This window comes from Bubalus bubalis, chromosome 2 (genome assembly GCF_019923935.1).
Source record: "Bubalus bubalis isolate 160015118507 breed Murrah chromosome 2, NDDB_SH_1, whole genome shotgun sequence".
NCBI lineage: Eukaryota > Metazoa > Chordata > Mammalia > Artiodactyla > Bovidae > Bubalus > Bubalus bubalis.
In genome coordinates this window covers 4,296,322-4,313,217 of record NC_059158.1, presented here as the reverse complement: position 1 = coordinate 4,313,217, position 16,896 = coordinate 4,296,322, and the positions used below count along the sequence as shown (strand labels likewise).

Below are 16,896 nucleotides of genomic sequence, written 5' to 3'. Positions count from 1 at the left end.
ATCTTTTTTTCAGCCCCGCGCTGTTCTCACTAGAACAGCTATCTGGTAAACCCAAGCCCTTTAAGGCGTACTCATTCTGGGCCGTACCTCAAAGTGCGAGTGGGCGCGCTCACGCCTATGCAAAACTTCTGGAAATTTACGGGGTCACTGGCTAAAAACGGCCTCAAACTAACACCAGGGGCAGTGGGGGGAAAAGTGGGAAGACTTCTCTCAGGGCGCACAATTTTCTAAACTCCCTGTGAGGAACCCCTTTCTAAACAACCAACTCAATTACTAGACGGGCTCTTCGAAGGCCTCCGGCTGTCCACGGGATTGCCGCCCCGGCCACCGCGGGCCGAGGAGAAAGCTGCTCAAGGTCTTCGTGGGGGCGACGCCGCCGCGGCCCACGGGAAGGCGGCCGAGCCCCGCCCCCGGCCGCCCGCTCGGCCAATCGGCGCCCGCCGCCCTGACTGACGGCCCCGCCGCCCGCTCACCCGGACGCCCCGCGCGGGGCGCCGAAGTGGGCGGGCGGCGCCGAGGCCCGGGCTGGACCAGCGGCGCCCCGCGACCCCGCCGCCCGGACCGTCGTCCGCCCCGCTTCCCGCCGGCCGCCGCGCGCCCGCTCCTGTGCAAACGCGCTTCTCTCAGACAGCCCCCAGTGTGCTCGAAGGCTCCGCGGCCCCAGGAGGGCCGGCTGCCTTCCGCCGCGTCCTCCCAGGCCCGGCCGCCGGAGCCCCAGGACCGAAATCCATCCCGACGGCCTCGATGCGGGGCCACCGGGGAGGGGACACGACCCTCGGGGCGCAGCTCGCAGCCCCACCCTCCGTGTCGGTCACCGGTGCGCAGGGGCAGCCTGCAGTGAAGGACGGGAAGAGGGCAGTTCCTCCTGTCCCTGCAGTTTTTAAAATGTGCAGATACTCTTCACTAAAAAAGAAGCACAAATCACATTCCTATTTTCGGAAAAGAGACACGGGCGAAAGTTTTAAATATTACACGATTTCCGAGGCCAGCACATTTGACTCTGTATCTGGCCATATTTCATCTAGCAGGCTGGACTGTGCTAACTCCGGAAATGAAATGATAGCGCTCAGAGGGTCATCCCAATGAACCTTTGAAAAAGGAAAAAAAAAAAAAAGGAAATCCCTGTAAAAACAGATATCGTCAGAATTGTCACAATATATGTTATAGTACTTTGCTGGGACCTTGAGAACTTTTCATCCTAGAAGGTGGGTCTTCAGATTTTTTTTTTTAATGAAAGGAAAGAAAAAATAATGTTTTTAAAATTACTTTTCTTGCCATTCAGAAGGAGCATCTGAAGAAATGGTTTTAACCCCAGGACAGAAAGGGCAGATCAAGCAGCCCTATTACAGGCCCACATAACTGAAGAGAGGATATTGAAAGTGTGAAACTTGATGTCTTTCCCCCTAAATTCTCCGTAATTTTTTAAAATTCAACACCCATGTGACCTTGGACTCTCTCATTTTCATCTGTCTCTTGCAGTACACTCTCTTTGCTAGCCATTCAGCACACTGCACGCCCTGATAAAAGTAGTTAATGTTTACTGAAACCTGGGCATGAACTGTACTAAACCTGATAGCAGTGAAAAGGCAAAGTTCTGCTAACAGCATCCATGCACAATAAAAAATTAAAAAAAAGAGGGGGTGCAACTCCAGGAAGGGAAACATTTTTCTCTTTCTAATTTGAACTTAAAATCTGTCACTGATGAATATGTCAGTTATTCATCACCAAAAGATGCTTTTCATCTTTTTCATTATCTCTCTGGAATATTTTCAACACAAGTACACTTCAACTGTTTCATATTTTTCCAAATTTTTCTTTATAGATTTTATGACTGAAACCAATCTCTTTGTATCTCTTGTTCTGACTTTTTTTGGAAGGTCCGGCGACCTGATGGATAACCAGTTTTAATGATACTACTCTCGAAGATTTATTCATTTGAATAGCTGCTTACAAGTCATAGATAAACAACTATATTTCATGCAAAAATAAATTTAACATTTCAGTGGATATCATCTAAAATATTTTTCTTCCCTTGTTTTTTAGTTTATCAAATGTGAAAACAGTTAACTGCAGGATAATCAGATCTTTAATTCTAACATTTCTCACACCATTACCTTCTAAGTATACTGTGTATCAGAACTTAGTGATATTTTAAACCCACTGATATCTATTTCTTCCTCTCATTTTCACACTATTCCTCTTCCTCCCATTACCTCAGTAAAATAATAATTCAACTTACACACATACACACACAGAGACTGTATCCGCAACAGGATGCTCTCAGGTGTTCAAAGCCAACTTTCTCTCTCCCCATCCCCCCCTCGCTTAAATGGCAGCTATAGAACCAGTCACCTTGGAAACAAACATCGCCCAGTGTTTGCAGAACAAACAATGGTACCTTTTCAGCCAGTACCAAGCAGGCAGGCCAAGGGACAGCCAGGCAATTCTGGGCTGTACAGGAGTTTAACATGTTGCATTCATCCAGTGCACCAAAAAGTAGTTCAGTGCTGAAAACGAAGCGCTCGCACACGTGTGAGCCTTCGGCCAGAAACCACAGACAAAGCCAGGAAGGCTGGAAGGCCGACAAGGCTACCCTTAGTTAGAAGAAAATCCTTTCATTATTTTTGGAATTGTTTTTACACACCTCATGAATGAGGTAAACAACACTGTTGTCACTGAGAATTTACCTTCTCTGGCAACTGGTAAGAAATTGCTTAAATCTTTTTTTTTTTTTTTTAAAGCATGTTTTATCTAATTACTTCTATAAAACCAACACGGCATTTAAAAAATATATGCCACTAAATATTGGTTTCTAAAACTTGTCTATTGCTTGGCACCTAAACCCTATTAGACAGTGCCAAACATATATGAATCTGTAAGGACTCTAGATAGTAACATACCAACTTTTTGACCTTGGATAACCACAAGTATTAAACTTCCATTTCTTAAAGACTTACCAGGGCTAATCATCTGGGGTAGCTCAAGTGTGAGAGGAGATTCTGCTGTTACTCTGTTTAAAAAGCTCAGCTGGATAGTTAATTAAAACACACACATGAGTGTACTTCAGATCCTTCAGAATGAAATTTTTAAATGTTAAACGCAACAGTTTCCTCCTTATTCTGGGTGTGTGCCTAGCTTTCCTTCCCACCAATTAAAAGAGAAGGCTGGGCCCAACTGAAGTATTTGGACAGGAGTTTGATGTCAGCTAAATACCACAGTAACTGGCGTTCTCTATCACCTCCAGACTTGAGGGACAAACGCCTAATTAGCATGGCCCAACATGCAGCTTAAACTGGAAAAGTGCGGGTCCTTTTTCTTTCTTTTCTTTTTTTCTCAACGATTTAGGTCTTTAACATCCTTGAGTTAAAGTGCACAAAGAGGGTCTAATGCCATCTGACTGAGGTGTAAAAGTCTAATTAACTAATGCTTTTTTTGCAGCGACAGTAAATCAGTTAACATTATTAATCTTGCTGACTGGGCCCGAGGAAGGGAGGGAGGGAGGCTTTTGAAAGGGAGCTAAACGGTTAGACTGGATGCCCTTGAAAATGAAAAGGAACCCTGCAAGCGATGACCGATAATCCTAAAAAAACGACTGAGAAATACTTTAAAATACCACCGCTGGGCATAGCAGCAGGCTGATCCTCTAGAAACTGAAGCTGTGGCTCCAGGGCCGCGAGAGGAAGAGGAGGCGTCTCCCCCATCCTTCCTTCCAGCATCACAGAAGCAGAACTGCTCTCCCTTCTCTGACCCTGCACTTTTCCCAGGAATGGTTTTTTAATTTTTTTTTTTTTTAGTAGACCGAACAAAAAAGACTACCGAGAGCAGCTGGGGCAAATGAGTCCTACAGTTTAGGCTAGCTTCAATTTCTCGGGAAAACAACCATCTGAGTATTTAGATGGTTTGTTTTATCTGCCTATTCAAACTCCAGCGATGCACATGCGTGTCACACTCAGGTTAGGAAACCATAAAGGGTCACCCGAACGCCAACTTCCAAGACAACAACTTCCAAACCACAGCCTGGTCTGTACCCAAACAATGGCAGTGACTGCCCTCCGCCTATCCACCCTCTGCTCAGGCCTCCCCCTCCCTGTACCCCATTCCAGAAGGTGGCTCCTTTCCCCAGGGGCCCAGGGGACCGGGAGGTACCACACCTCAGCTCCTCCCCCCCGGCCCTGCCGCCTCCCAGGCCTTCTCTGGAAAGCTGGGGATAGGAAGAACCAGCGCTAGGCTTTGGGGAAGGACTCCCAGTGCCAAGTCAGAGACACAGGGACACCCAGGGTCATGACCCCAGCTTGCTCATCTTCTCAAAGAATATCTCAAAGAGGCAGAGCTGGGAAAGAAAGAAAAAGGAGGAGGCCCAGGTACCAGGGCAGCTTTATCCTCTCCTGTCCCCTCAGTATGTCTGTAATAGTAAGTTTAAGTTTCTGTGTCACTGTCCCCTCTCCTAAGGACTATGTAAAGTGATGCGCGCCTTTTAGTGAAATTCTGTGGGAAACACAACAGGTCTGATTAACAACGTGCTCTTACAAGCCACCCGATCATAAAGCAGTCTTGAAAGCATCAGCATTCAGAGCTCAATCTATTTCTGAATAAAGATATATATGCTTTAACAGATTAAAATGTCTTTAGAGAGTGCTACCCATTACTTCGTGCACCCTTATACCTAAAGTTCATGTTTTCTCCTGTTCAGAAAGGAAGGTAGGTTCAGAGAAAACCTTACTTATATATCCCTAAGCTTATTATGTTTTAACCTCCCCTCTTCAAATAACATCACTTACAAAAAGCTTGGTTATTTACTATCACTCCATACTGCTTAGGCATTGGGACCTGAAACCAACTGCTGAAGTGGGGGAAAAACTCCAGCTGATTAAAAAAAAATTCTTCAAAATAAACTCAGCTAAATTCTTCAGATTGGAGAAGGAAATGGCAACCCACTCCAGTATTCCTGCCTGGAGAATCCCGTAGACAGAGGAGCTTGGCGGGCTACAGTCCGTGGGGTCGCAAAGAGTCGGACGCAACTGAACAACTAAACAACAAATTCTTCAGAGAGAATTTATAGCTTACTTCTATTTTTTTCAAAAAGACAATTACTAACATCTATAACACAAAGGCATGAGAGGGCACTGATGGAGTCCCCTGTCAGAAATCAAACCTTTCTTAGAATCAGAATTATGAAACTGCTTTGGAATTCTGGAGATTATGTCTGGAGGGGGTTTTGCCCTTGGAAACATCTGTGAGGTCATCATCCATCCAAAAGTGACCACTGCCCCATTATGGGGAGTGCTGGTCCCACTGTACAGATGGCCACAGCTCTGTAACTGAGGTCAGCTGACTTGAATTGTGATCCCATTGTACAGATGGTCATAGCTCTGTAGCTGGGGTCAGCGCCCCAGGCCCACTTCATGAAAGTAATTCTTCCACATTGGGCCGAGCTGATATGGGCTTACTATGCACCTTGTTTTGCTAAGAAACTCTTGAAGATTTTCCAGAGCAACTTGGAAAGGCTACAAAGCTTCAAACAAAGATGATGGTCAACATTTTTTGAAAATACAGACATCACATAAAACTTAAGCATAATACATGCCCTCAGCTCTGACTCCTAGAAAAAGGGAATGCTGGGATGATTCTCCTTCATCTGATGATACAGAGACACCACAAATGAGGCAGCTTCATGACATCTGGTCCCATCACTTCATGGGAAATAGATGGGGAAACAGTGGAAACAGTGGCTGACTTTTATTTTTTGGGGCTCCAAAATCACTGCAGATGGTGACTGCAGCCATGAAATTAAAAGACGTTTTACTCCTTGGAAGGAAAGCTATGACCAACCTAGATAGCATATTAAAAAGCAGAGACATTTCTTTGTCAACAAAGATCCGTCTAGTCAAGGCTATGGTTTTTCCTGTGGTCATGCATGGATGTGAGAGTTGGACTGTGAAGAAAGCTGAGTGCCGAAGAATTGATGCTTTTGAACTGTGGTGTTGGAGAAGACGCTTGGACAGCAAGGAGATCCAACCAGTCCATCCTAAAGGAGATTAGTCCTGGGTGTTCACTGGAAGGACTGATGCTGAAGCTGAAACTCCAGTGCTTCGGCCACCTCATGTGAAAAGTTGACTCATTGGAAAAGACTCTGATGCTGGGAGGGAAATGGGGGCAGGAGGAGAAGGGGACGACAGAGGATGAGATGGCTGGATGGCATCACCGACTCGATGGATATGAGTTGGGTGAACTCCGGGAGCTGGTGATGGACAGGGAGGCCTGGCGTGCTGCGATTCATGGGGTTGCAAAGAGTCGGACATGACTGAGGGACTGAACTGAACTTCCACCCGAATCCCGTTGGGCCTAAACAGTGCAAGAACTTTGTTCTCAGAGCTCAAGACTAGTGCTGTACGAGGCATCACTGTAACAATCACTAAGAGAAGAACAGAACTCTAAGAGAATGGAGATAAGATTTTTGAGGAGGGTCTCACTCTGCTGGCAGGCCTTGCTCTGTTGCCCTGCCCTAAATAAGCTTTTGAGATGCTTAGAATTTCTCTAATGTTATGGTACTTTTCCTGGGACAATCGCATCTAGCCACACAAAGGTTTCTCTTATTTGTTTTCACTGATTAAAAAGAGACAAAAACGCTGCTTGGGGGCATCCGTGTGTCACCTCCTAAGAACAAAAGAAAGATTCTGCGCGTTTTACAGATGGAAAAACTGAGGCCCAAGGTCTAAACTGACTCACTGGAAAAGACCCTGATGCTGGGAAAGATTGACGGCAGGAGGAGAAGGGGACAGAGGATGAGATGGCTGGATGGCATCATTGACTCAATGGACATGAGTTTGAGAAAACTCTGGGAGTTGGTGATGGACAGGGAGGCCTGGCGTGCTGCAGTCCATGGGGTCGCAAAGAGTCGGATACGACTCAGCGACTGAACTGAAGGTGTAACATCTTTCCATTAACTGTAATTAGGGTTGGGCTTGGGTTTAGGACCTGAGCTGACAAATCCAGTCCTCTCTCTAGATCATGCAGAGTGCGTGAAAAGGGCCAAAGGAGATAGTTCATCAGGTTTGTTCAAGTGTTCCTGATTCAATTCCTTCCTCTGAAATGATGAGGAGAGCAAGGTGGGGTGGGACCCTCTGGAAACTTCAGCAGTGAGCAGGTGGGAACAAAATGCATCTTCCTGACTTGTCATTTAATGGCCCCCAGGTCATTCTTGGAGTTAGAGAATTCCACTTGCCCTTCAGAATGGATCTGATTATTATCTACCTAACATTAGGCCTCAGAGTGATTCACATTCAGGCTCTATCTTCCTCGAGGGCAAGGGCCTCCTAGGAGCTATTTCGGAGGGTAAATGTCCTCATAGGCCCATCAAGCATCTACAAACCTCGGAAACTGTACACAGGTATGTGCTGTCGTTGGGCAAGATGTATGAAGATGTTGTTGTAATTTAATAAAGAGAAGTTCCACTAAAAGTATTATTTTTCAAAAACATTTTGTCAGAGGTTCTCAACAGAGTCTAAAAATACAACTAAAATTATGCTTACCCCGGAAACATTTTTTATTAATACATTAAGAGAGGTCCTTATATTAGAAAAGACCCCATGGGGATAGCTGCACTAAAGTGTCAGATGACGTCGATTAAAGCAAAACACCCGATTAAAACCACAACCAAAGGAACCTAACCTACCATCAGCCCTCTCACCCCTGTGACCTAAGAAGATGGAAAACACCTCCTTATCAAGAGAACTGGACCCTTTGGAGGGACTTTTTGAACTGCTCGATTTGCTTTTCACTGGTGTTTGTTTGGAGCAATAGGATGACACATCACAGGCTAATCAAAAAATAAATAAATGCATTGTGTCAGTTCAGCATTTTCCTCTTTGGAATAAATCAATTTCCGCTTACCTATTCATAATTTATGTAAAAATTTTAACCCTAAATTGGCTTTATTTAACCTAGGACCAGTGGTTAAGACTGCACTTCCAGTGCAGGGGACACAAACTCAATCCCTGTCCAGGGAACTAAGATCCCACATGCGCACAATGCAAGAAAAACAAAAACAAGACCAACCGAATAAAGAAAACCCCAAAACTAACCTAGGACCCGTGAGTGCCAGGGAGTGCAAAATAATCAAAATATTAACCTACAACTCTCCCCTCCTCAAATTATGCCACATCAAAATAAAGTGATTTTCTTGGCAAAGAACATTTGGATACATCAGAAAATACTTATCACATTAAATTTTTAATAGATAGGGTATAATTTAAAGGCATATACAAACATGGGCTTTTTATTGTTCACAAATGTAATAAATCCCATTTCTGTAGTAAGTGTATGTATTCAGAGGAAGGAGATACACAACAAAGAGACTTGTGACTCATGAAAGTAATTTTACTTTCTTACATGCTTTACTCGATTTTTCTTTTTGTTTATTCAGAACTTTTCTATAGTGAATAGGAGTTAAATGTACAAAAAATAAAACTCTAAAGGGAAAAACCCTTCTTAATACTTAGGGTTATGGATATAATCTGCTCACTAACATTCCTGATGAGAATAATGGTGGTTCCACCACAGAAATGTTCAGCCAACCCCCCGTCACGAACACAAAACTCCGGGCATCTGGACTTGGCAGTACTGCTGCCATGGAAGAGAGCGGACCACGTAGACCTCTTACGCGGTCGCCCCAGCCCTGCCCCTGCATCTCTCCTGGCCTGATGTTCCTCACCTGGAAACTAGGGGGCCTGGAAGGAGACAATCTGGACGAGGATCCCGGAGGCCCTTCCCAGAACAATATTCTGACTGGAAACAGAAAAGATGAAAATCAGATTAATCCACACCTTGCGAGTGGTGACCACTGGCCCTGGGTAGCTTTGAACGGATTCCATCAGTGTTACCACTTCCATCACTTGCTAGATAGTACAGCCAACACAGCAACCTTAGAGGAATGAAAAGCACTTTTCCAGATGAATGAAAAGCACTTTTTAGAAGTTTGGTGGACAGCACATTTGAGCCTGGCTAATCGGTACAGCAACCCTGCCCCAAAGGAAGACAAACACAGACAAGGGAGTGGAGACAACCCTCCCAAGGCCACTCTTCGATGGCTGGCGGGGTGCCAGGCACTGCTAAGTATTTATAGTGTTTTATATCATGCCCTCCAATCCCATGACATAGATCCGATTACTCCTGAAATTTTACATGTGTAAAAAAGGTCCGCTGAGAAAACAAGAGATCTGAGGTGTGACCATCAAGAGTTATTTGTGCCTGTGGGCAAGGCACCAAACTGCTCTGTCTGAGGGCCTCCACCTCGGACAGGGGTATAAAACGATCCGCTCATTCATTCATTCAGTGCTGCCTGAGCACCCAGGCTGTGCCAGGCACTAGGGTGGGTGCCTGCGGGCATGGGTGAACAAACAGGGAAAATGCAGCAAGAAGCTCTCGGGGAGCTTACACTCTGGTACAAGGAAAACAGATAACCAAGCCTAGAACGGAGTGGGGTGAGCTCCGGGAGCGGGCGATGGCCAGGGAGGCCTGGTGTGCTGCAGTCCACGGGGTCGCCAAGAGTCAGACATGACTGAGCGACTGAACTGAACTGAACTGCACACGGGAGTGGGCACTTGACAAACAGCTCCTCCCTCCTCCTTTAGGAACGGGAAAAGCCCGGAAAACAAATCCAAGAGAAGCCATCAGCTCTAAGCCACCCCCAAGCTAGCAAGTTTTACTTCATAAACAAATACAGAAGAGCAAAGATTAAGGAGTACACCAGCTCGGGCTCAATGTCATTTACCCTGGAGCGGCCTCAGGCAAGTTCTTTAAACTCCCTAAGCCTCAGCTTCCTCACCTGTAAGATGGAGATAACAGTGACCTCAGAAGTCGAAGCAGAGGTTAAATGAGAGAAAATACAGAAAGGGCGGGGGGAGGGTCCAGTGCCCCCTGGACCTTCAGGGCATGATTCAGTGCCTCTGTACCAGCAGAATGTGGCTAACGACACCAGCCTGGTGGGCTTGTTGTGAGCAGTGTGGAAATAAAAGCACGAAAAGCATTTACGGGACTGCCTGCGACGTCCATGTTTGCGTCTTTAAAATGCCAGTGACACCGATGAATGGGGAGGTGACCATGATGGCACCCCAGGCCAGAGCTCAAGACAAAAAGCTGGGGAGACCACACCAGGGGCTTTAAGAGCCTCATAAGAGCACTCTGCTTCAAGCACAGGTGGGGAGGGCACCTTTGGGGCAGCAGCAGATACCAGAGGAGAAAGAGGCGACAGAGGACGAGATGGTCAGATGGCATCACAGACTCAATGGACAGGAGTCTGAGCAAACGGGAGACACTGGGGCACAGAGGAGCCTGGTGTGCTGCAGTCCACGGGGCCGCAAGCAGCCGGGCACCACAAGGACACAACTTAGCAACTGAACAACAGATAACACAGGAAGGGTGAGTCACTCAGTCAGGTCTGACTCTTCGCGACCCCATGGACTGTAGCCCGCCAGGCTCCTCTGTTCATGGGATTCTCCAGGCAAGAGTACTGGAGTGGGTTGTCATGCCCTTCTCCAGGGGAATCTTCCAGACCTAGGGATCAAACGCGGGTCTCCTGCACTGCAGGCAGATTCTTTACCATCTGAGCCAAAGACTTGGAAACTGGATGCGGGGGAAGGATCAGGAGCCGGGGCTCAGGCCCCACCCAACACCTGGGGCCGGGGCAGGTCCTCGTAGAAGTCTCAGGACCCATCAGGAAAGGCTCTCTGCCCTGGGTTCGGTAAACCAGGGTTAACCTCCACACCAACAAGCCAACATTATAAACAAGATCCAGCATTTCAGCGGACAAGCCCCGCAAAGAGGCAAGCCAGCACGCAGAGATCTGAGCCTGAACCGTCTCCATCGGGGCCTAAACTGGAAGCAGGTCTGCTGCTGCCCTGGGGTCCTTCACCCTCTTGCGGTGGCTCCTCTGGAGCTGGTTAACTAAGAAGTGAAATATTAAGCCAGAGTGTGTGAGTCAGCTTTGAAACAAGTCTGCAGCTGTAAAGAAAGCAAGCCCCCCGTTTGTGGACGTCAGTCTGGCGGAGCAATGCAGGGATCTGCCTGCTGCCGGGCTTGTTCTGGACCAGCTGACCAGGCTGGGCTCTCTGCCTCGGGCCAGCAATCAGCAGTGACGGGGCCCCCAGCAGCCGCCCGGGGGACAGCCGTGGCCACACTCCCTCTTTAAGGATGTCTCCCAAGCCTTATCAGGTGGCCGGTCACTCCTCCGCTCCAAACCTTAGGACTGCGTCCCACGGACAGAAGGAAAGCTCCAATTCTGCCCCACCCTGCCACTCCCCAAGGAACCCTCCAACTCCACCACCTTGCAGGTCATGGTCTTCCACCCCAAGTGACCCGCAGCCTGCCCCTGCCCATGGGAGCAAGGCTTGGGGGTGACCCTGCCCTGCACCTTTTCATGATGGGGACTCCCCCAAGGCAAGAACCACGGGGCTTCATCATGCCTCAACCCAATGTTCTACGTGTAGAAGCACTCAAATGTGTTGAGCTCCAATCCCAGAGAACTATTAAAAAGTCCAGATCAAGGTTCGCCGTTGCTGGGCTGGGAACTCTCTCCAGGCACCCAGCTGTCCCGAAGTCCCATGGGACCGGAGAACATCTTTCAGTGTGCAGCTATGGCCTAATGCTTCCCAGCGGCCTGACATCGCCTGTATGATCTCAGAAAAAGGTAACTCCCCTAAGCCTCAGTTTCCTGTCCTTAAGAAGAGGAAGACGATAGCTCTGCCCTACCCATGGGGTCACACCAGCAAGCACCCCTGGGTCCTGGCCCTAAGCGGGGCTCTCCTTCCTTAGTGATATGCCCTGGCTGGTCACAGGCAAGGGGGATCCACTCAGCACTCTGACAGCCTCCCATCTCTGCTGCAGCTCCTTGCCTGGCTCCCCAAAGCCCACCCCAGCTCACAGCATCCCACCTCCTCCCGCACCATCCCAGCGCCAGCGAGAGAGCACGGTTAAGAAACAAAACGGAACGAGAGAGGCTGCCAGCAGTTCATAAAACCTTACCATATAAAAATCAGTTTTAGGTGATGAAATTATTAACCTTAAGGTATGCGTTCTGTCCAACCTGCAGGGGCCTCCCCACATTTTCCACAGCTCTCTCGGCCAGGTCCCTCGGTCCCTGAGTTCAGGCCTTGAACGTATGAACATATGAAGTCACGCATATTAAAAAAGGGACCTGTTCTCCCCAGGGGTAGAGGCAGAAAGTGCCTCCACCGTAATTAATCAACCACGAGCGTCTCTGGGGCCCACTACCTGCCCTCACACCCTGCATCCCTGTGGGCCTTTCCTGGCCAACCTCACCACTGGGAGGAAGTGAAATCTCTGCAGAGGACCGGGAACAGCGGGGTGGGGGCGGGGGGGACAGGGCAAGGGCAGGGGCTACCCAGGTGAGACACCCCTGCTCAAGGCAGCTTCATCTTTGTGAGCAGGTCCTACATCCATGGCAACTTCCAGAAATCTTCATCCACAGGCTCATCTGCTCGCCCTCCAAGCCCGCCTTCACTCCCAGCTGACAAACCAGTGATCCTAACGAGTAAGTAGCTCCCCTGGACTCCCAGGATCCAGCCTCAGTATTCTCGAGGGAACAGAAGTGAGTCTAATTCCCTGGATGAGTCTATTGCTCTCCCTGATGAGCTTAAGCACCAAGCAGTAAAACACTACCTGGGAAGTTTAAACCTTTGTGAACTGCATTCTGTTTGCTGAAAATCAAGCTCCCACCTTTGAATGATCATTTAACACCACCCTAGACAGCAGCCCCCATGTCCTGGACTGAAAAAAATCTCTTTGAAAAAAAGGAGAGGAAATAATTCTGTTTAGTACGGCACCAACGTCAAGTTTGTTCTGCCAGACATGCCTCCTCTGCAACCTGATTTTTCTAAAGGGTTAGCAGAGTTCTCTCCAGGACAGAACTTCTCACATGTCAACCCAGCTTCAAAGCACTCCTGGCGCACGACTGCTTCCACAACCAGCCAGAGACACCTCTCAACACCCCTTCCGCCCCGACTCGACACAGCACCCCGACCCTGCTCTCTGGCCTCATCCCACCGCCCGTCCACCCCATCCCCCAGGAAGCCCCATGCTGTCGTCCCCCAGGGCCTCTACTCACACTCCTCTCAGCCTAGATGTTCGTTTCCCCTTCCCTACGTGCTTCTCCACGTGGCCGGCCGTTCACATCTGAGGACCCCATCACTTCCTCTTTTCCCGACCGCTTCCCACTGCCTGTCCTGCGGTCTCTGCCGGTTGTGACGCACTGGTGCGTTTCAGGACTGGACCACGTCTTAGGCATCCTCGCCTCCCTGGAGCCTACTGCCTGGGGGAGGTGTCGAGCAGCATTCCGATGCAGGAAGCTGATTCCAACCCTGAGAAAGAGACAGCATGGGATGCTGGCCTTCAGCCGAGACTTCTTGCCCTGCTCTTTCACTGGAACTGTCAAACTGCCACCAGCAAAATAGCAACGGTAAGAATCATGGTGGTAGTAAGGGGAAGCTAGGTCGGTTACAGTCAAGCTGGTAGCACAGGACACTGAAATTCTCTATTTGTTACTAAATTTCAAAACAACCCTTCTCCAACAGACCCACCGGAAACAGGAAACAGGTCATGAAGCCCTCATCACAATTTAAGACTTGCTGGTTCCACAACTTGCTCGAGTGGGCCCCCATAAAAGGGCAGGACACCCCCCGCCCCAGTAACATCCCAAGGGAGACAGGGCGTCCTCCACTGCTGTCCCGCAGTCCCTGTAGCTCCTACTGCTTAAGAAGCGGGGGGTGGGGGTGGGGCGGAAACCTCTCCTTGAGGCTATCTCCCTTAAATAAGGACAAATGCAAACATCAGGTTAGCAATTGTTCAGTCGCTCAGTCTTGTCTGGCTCTTTCAGTCCCCATGGACTGCAGCACGTCAGACTCCTCGGTCCATGGGATTCTCCACGCAAGAATACTGGAGTGGGTTGCCATTTCCTTCTCCAGGGGATCTTCCTGACCCAGGGATGGAGCCCTTGTCTCCTGCACTGCAGGTGGCTTCTTTACGGCTGAGCTACCAGGGAAGCCCCAGGTCAGTATCAGATCAATTGCGCCGACCTCCCTGGAACCACAGATCAGTGGCCCCTTAGATCGCTGACTCTGAGGCAAAATGTTGATTTTATTAATTAAATGAAATGGGAATGCCCCGTTATGACAGCAAAGAACAAGGGACCTGTTTGGAGGAACCAGGCTCTCCAGAAACCCTCGTCCCCAGACACTCACGGAGCCGACAGTGTCCTGGCCCTTCCAAAGTGGCCGACACACCCATGCTTACTTGGAATCGGTGATCAAGCACTTTCAGCGAGGTTAAACGTGGGTGTCCACAACAAAGAAGCTGAGGGGCAGGCGTGTACCCCACTCCCCACCTCACACAGGACCAGCAGAAGCCCCGAGTGCAGGCCCACCCTCCCCACCCCCTGGAGCATCTGATGGGAACTTGGGGACAGTGAGGACCCCAGCAGGATAATCAGGGCCTCTCCCCAACTCTCCGCAAGGTCTCCCGGGCCCCAGATGCTCTGAGACAGCCATTCCCCGCTGGCTGATTTGTCAACCAGCAGCATCTCTGCAACCCATGCCCTGGTGCACAGTGGTAAAGAAACCACCTACTGCAATGCAGGAAGATCCAGGTTCGATCCCTGGATTGGGAAGATCCCCTGGAGAAGGAAATGGCAACCCACTCCAGGGTTCTTGCCTAGAGAATTCCGTGGACAGAGGAGACTGGTGGGCTACAGTCCATGGGGTGGCAAAAAAGCCGGACTTAGCAATTCAACAATGAAGCACCTTTGCAGGCTTCTCTCTCTAGCAACCCTCCCCTCCCCCTTGATCTTCCACAGAAGTGATGGCCTAACTGACTTTGTCTAAAAACCACATTCAGTCTTTTCACAGGTTGGGTTTTAACCTGCTATTTCCAAGAGCCAGCAGCTCTGTCCCATGCATGTCCCTGGCTCTCCCCTTGCCGTGTACCACACGGCTCTGCACACAGCAGGCTTTTGGGGCATATTCACTTGGGGACAATGTCATGGTATCGTGGGAGAAGTGGAGCACTGGCCGCCAGCATGGGCTCTGGGCTCAGGCTGTTTGACAACGATGAGCTGGCTGTCTCACTTGGTCTTTTCCTCCTCTAAATAAAGGGGATAATGATCCTACCTACATCACGGGGGCCACGAAGGGGTGTGAAGGCAGAATGGGATGACCCATGTCAAGAGTTCAGGAGGACATAACTGGTGTGTGCCTGAAACCTTAGTTCACACGACCGCTTCCCCCATCACGCGAGTGGTTTTCCAGATGAAAAACCCAACAACCATAGAATGGTGAAAAAGTGCGGGAACTTGAGATTTTTGACTTAAGATTGGAGTCATATATGGATTAAGTCTAGCACAGGCAAGAGACAGCCTAAAATACAACATCTGGTTTATCTGATTTAAAGCAAATACAGGTGGGCTTTGACTACTGATGCTTTTCACCAAGGGCGGACTGCTGACTGTATTTAAATACACTCTCAGTGATTTGTTTATAATATGAATAACCAGGTCAGTTTCTGCTGGATTTCTATGTCTTCTGCCGTCTGTAGATACAGGACACAGCAGGAGCAATCACTAGACTTCCCAGCCAGCCAAAGGAACCTCCCCAGATTCCATCCGCTGTAAAGGCAGCAAAACGCGCCAAGCCGTTTTGGTTATGATCCCTAAGTGCAATAATTTGACCACCCCAAGCCCGTCAAGAACCAACAGCAGGGATTAAACACACAGCCACGTAAAGAAAGAACCACCCAACAGACAGCAAGGACTGTCACCACTGTCCAGCAGTTATGGGCGGGTGATCTGCAAGTGAGCTTATACCTTCACCATGAACTGGCCACTGGACGTACCACCCACCCCAACTCTGGACACATTACAAGGCCATCCCTGTAAGCTATTTTTCTGACAGATGTAGTCGATCTCCAAATCCACGCTTCGGCTTGGGTCATGATGAGGTGAGGGGCTGAGCTGCGTGCAACTGAACCTTAAGATTTAAATTTTCCAAAAGATGCCACAAACTCAGTTTCTCAAGTTCCCTTCCTAGCATACCCTCACCAAGCTGTTTCAGCTGGAAAGAGTGGGAGGGGCAAGGTCTCTGTGGAGCTTTTCCCTTCATCAGCTCATCTTATCAAATGTACAGCTGAGATAAAGTGTGCCATCCGTACAAATAAGAGTGAGGTTGCTGATGCGGGAACATCCGTGCTCTTTAAGCAAAAGATGAAAAATCCTGTTCTCCCCAAGTGGGGCAGCGCTCTCTGGGGACCAGCGGTGGGGTGACCTGGGTCAGGATGGATCCCATAGAAAAGAGAAGTGGTGGGGGCCAGGGAGCGGCAGACTGGGGCTCATGGGTGGTTTGGATGAGTCATTTCTATGACTTCGGGAGAAGCTTTACTCAAATCCAGCAGCAGTGTTCATGGTTTCTTGGGGGCTGTTTGAAGAAAGGAGTCCTAGCTCACACCCAAGAGGATGGCCGTGCAGGCCAAGTGAGGCAGGACCCCCTCCCACCCCCCATGAAGCAGGAATTCGAGTGCAGGAGGAAGTCAGGAGGGTGGCAGTCAGTCCCCAGGGACTCTCTGGGGGTCAGATTGCACCAGGCAGTGGCCTGTCCTCCAGCTCCTAGCTTTCACCAACTCAGCAGAAAACAGCACTTTCTAGCTCCATTCCAGAAAGATTCTGTTTGCCTTGAGAAGAATTAAAAAAAAAAGCTAACTAATGCAGTAAAACTCCATGGACTGCCTCGGAGCAGACAGCAAATCTGCCATCACCGGAGACGGTCCGACGCAGGCTGGACCGCGGCTCAGTGGGGACCAGCCCTGGGCAAGGATGGACTCTCTTCCTTGGGCACCCTT

At 49.1% G+C, this 16,896-nt stretch overlaps 1 protein-coding gene across 7 annotated transcripts in view; it reads right to left on the bottom strand.

Annotated features, from left to right (window-relative positions):
* RREB1 (ras responsive element binding protein 1) overlaps positions 1-16,896 on the bottom strand; it is a 166,414-nt gene that overhangs the window by 92,449 nt on the left and 57,069 nt on the right. For 2 of the 7 annotated variants that reach the window (XM_044926732.2, XM_044926734.2), the window contains exon 1: positions 88-398. The exons of 3 other annotated variants lie outside the window; for them this stretch is intronic. The gene's annotated coding sequence lies outside the window, so the exon portion shown is untranslated. Of the gene's footprint in view, positions 1-87; positions 399-13,120; positions 14,410-16,896 lie in introns of those variants that run through there. 2 more of the 7 variants (XM_006044782.4, XM_044926733.2) reach the window with 2 other exon arrangements.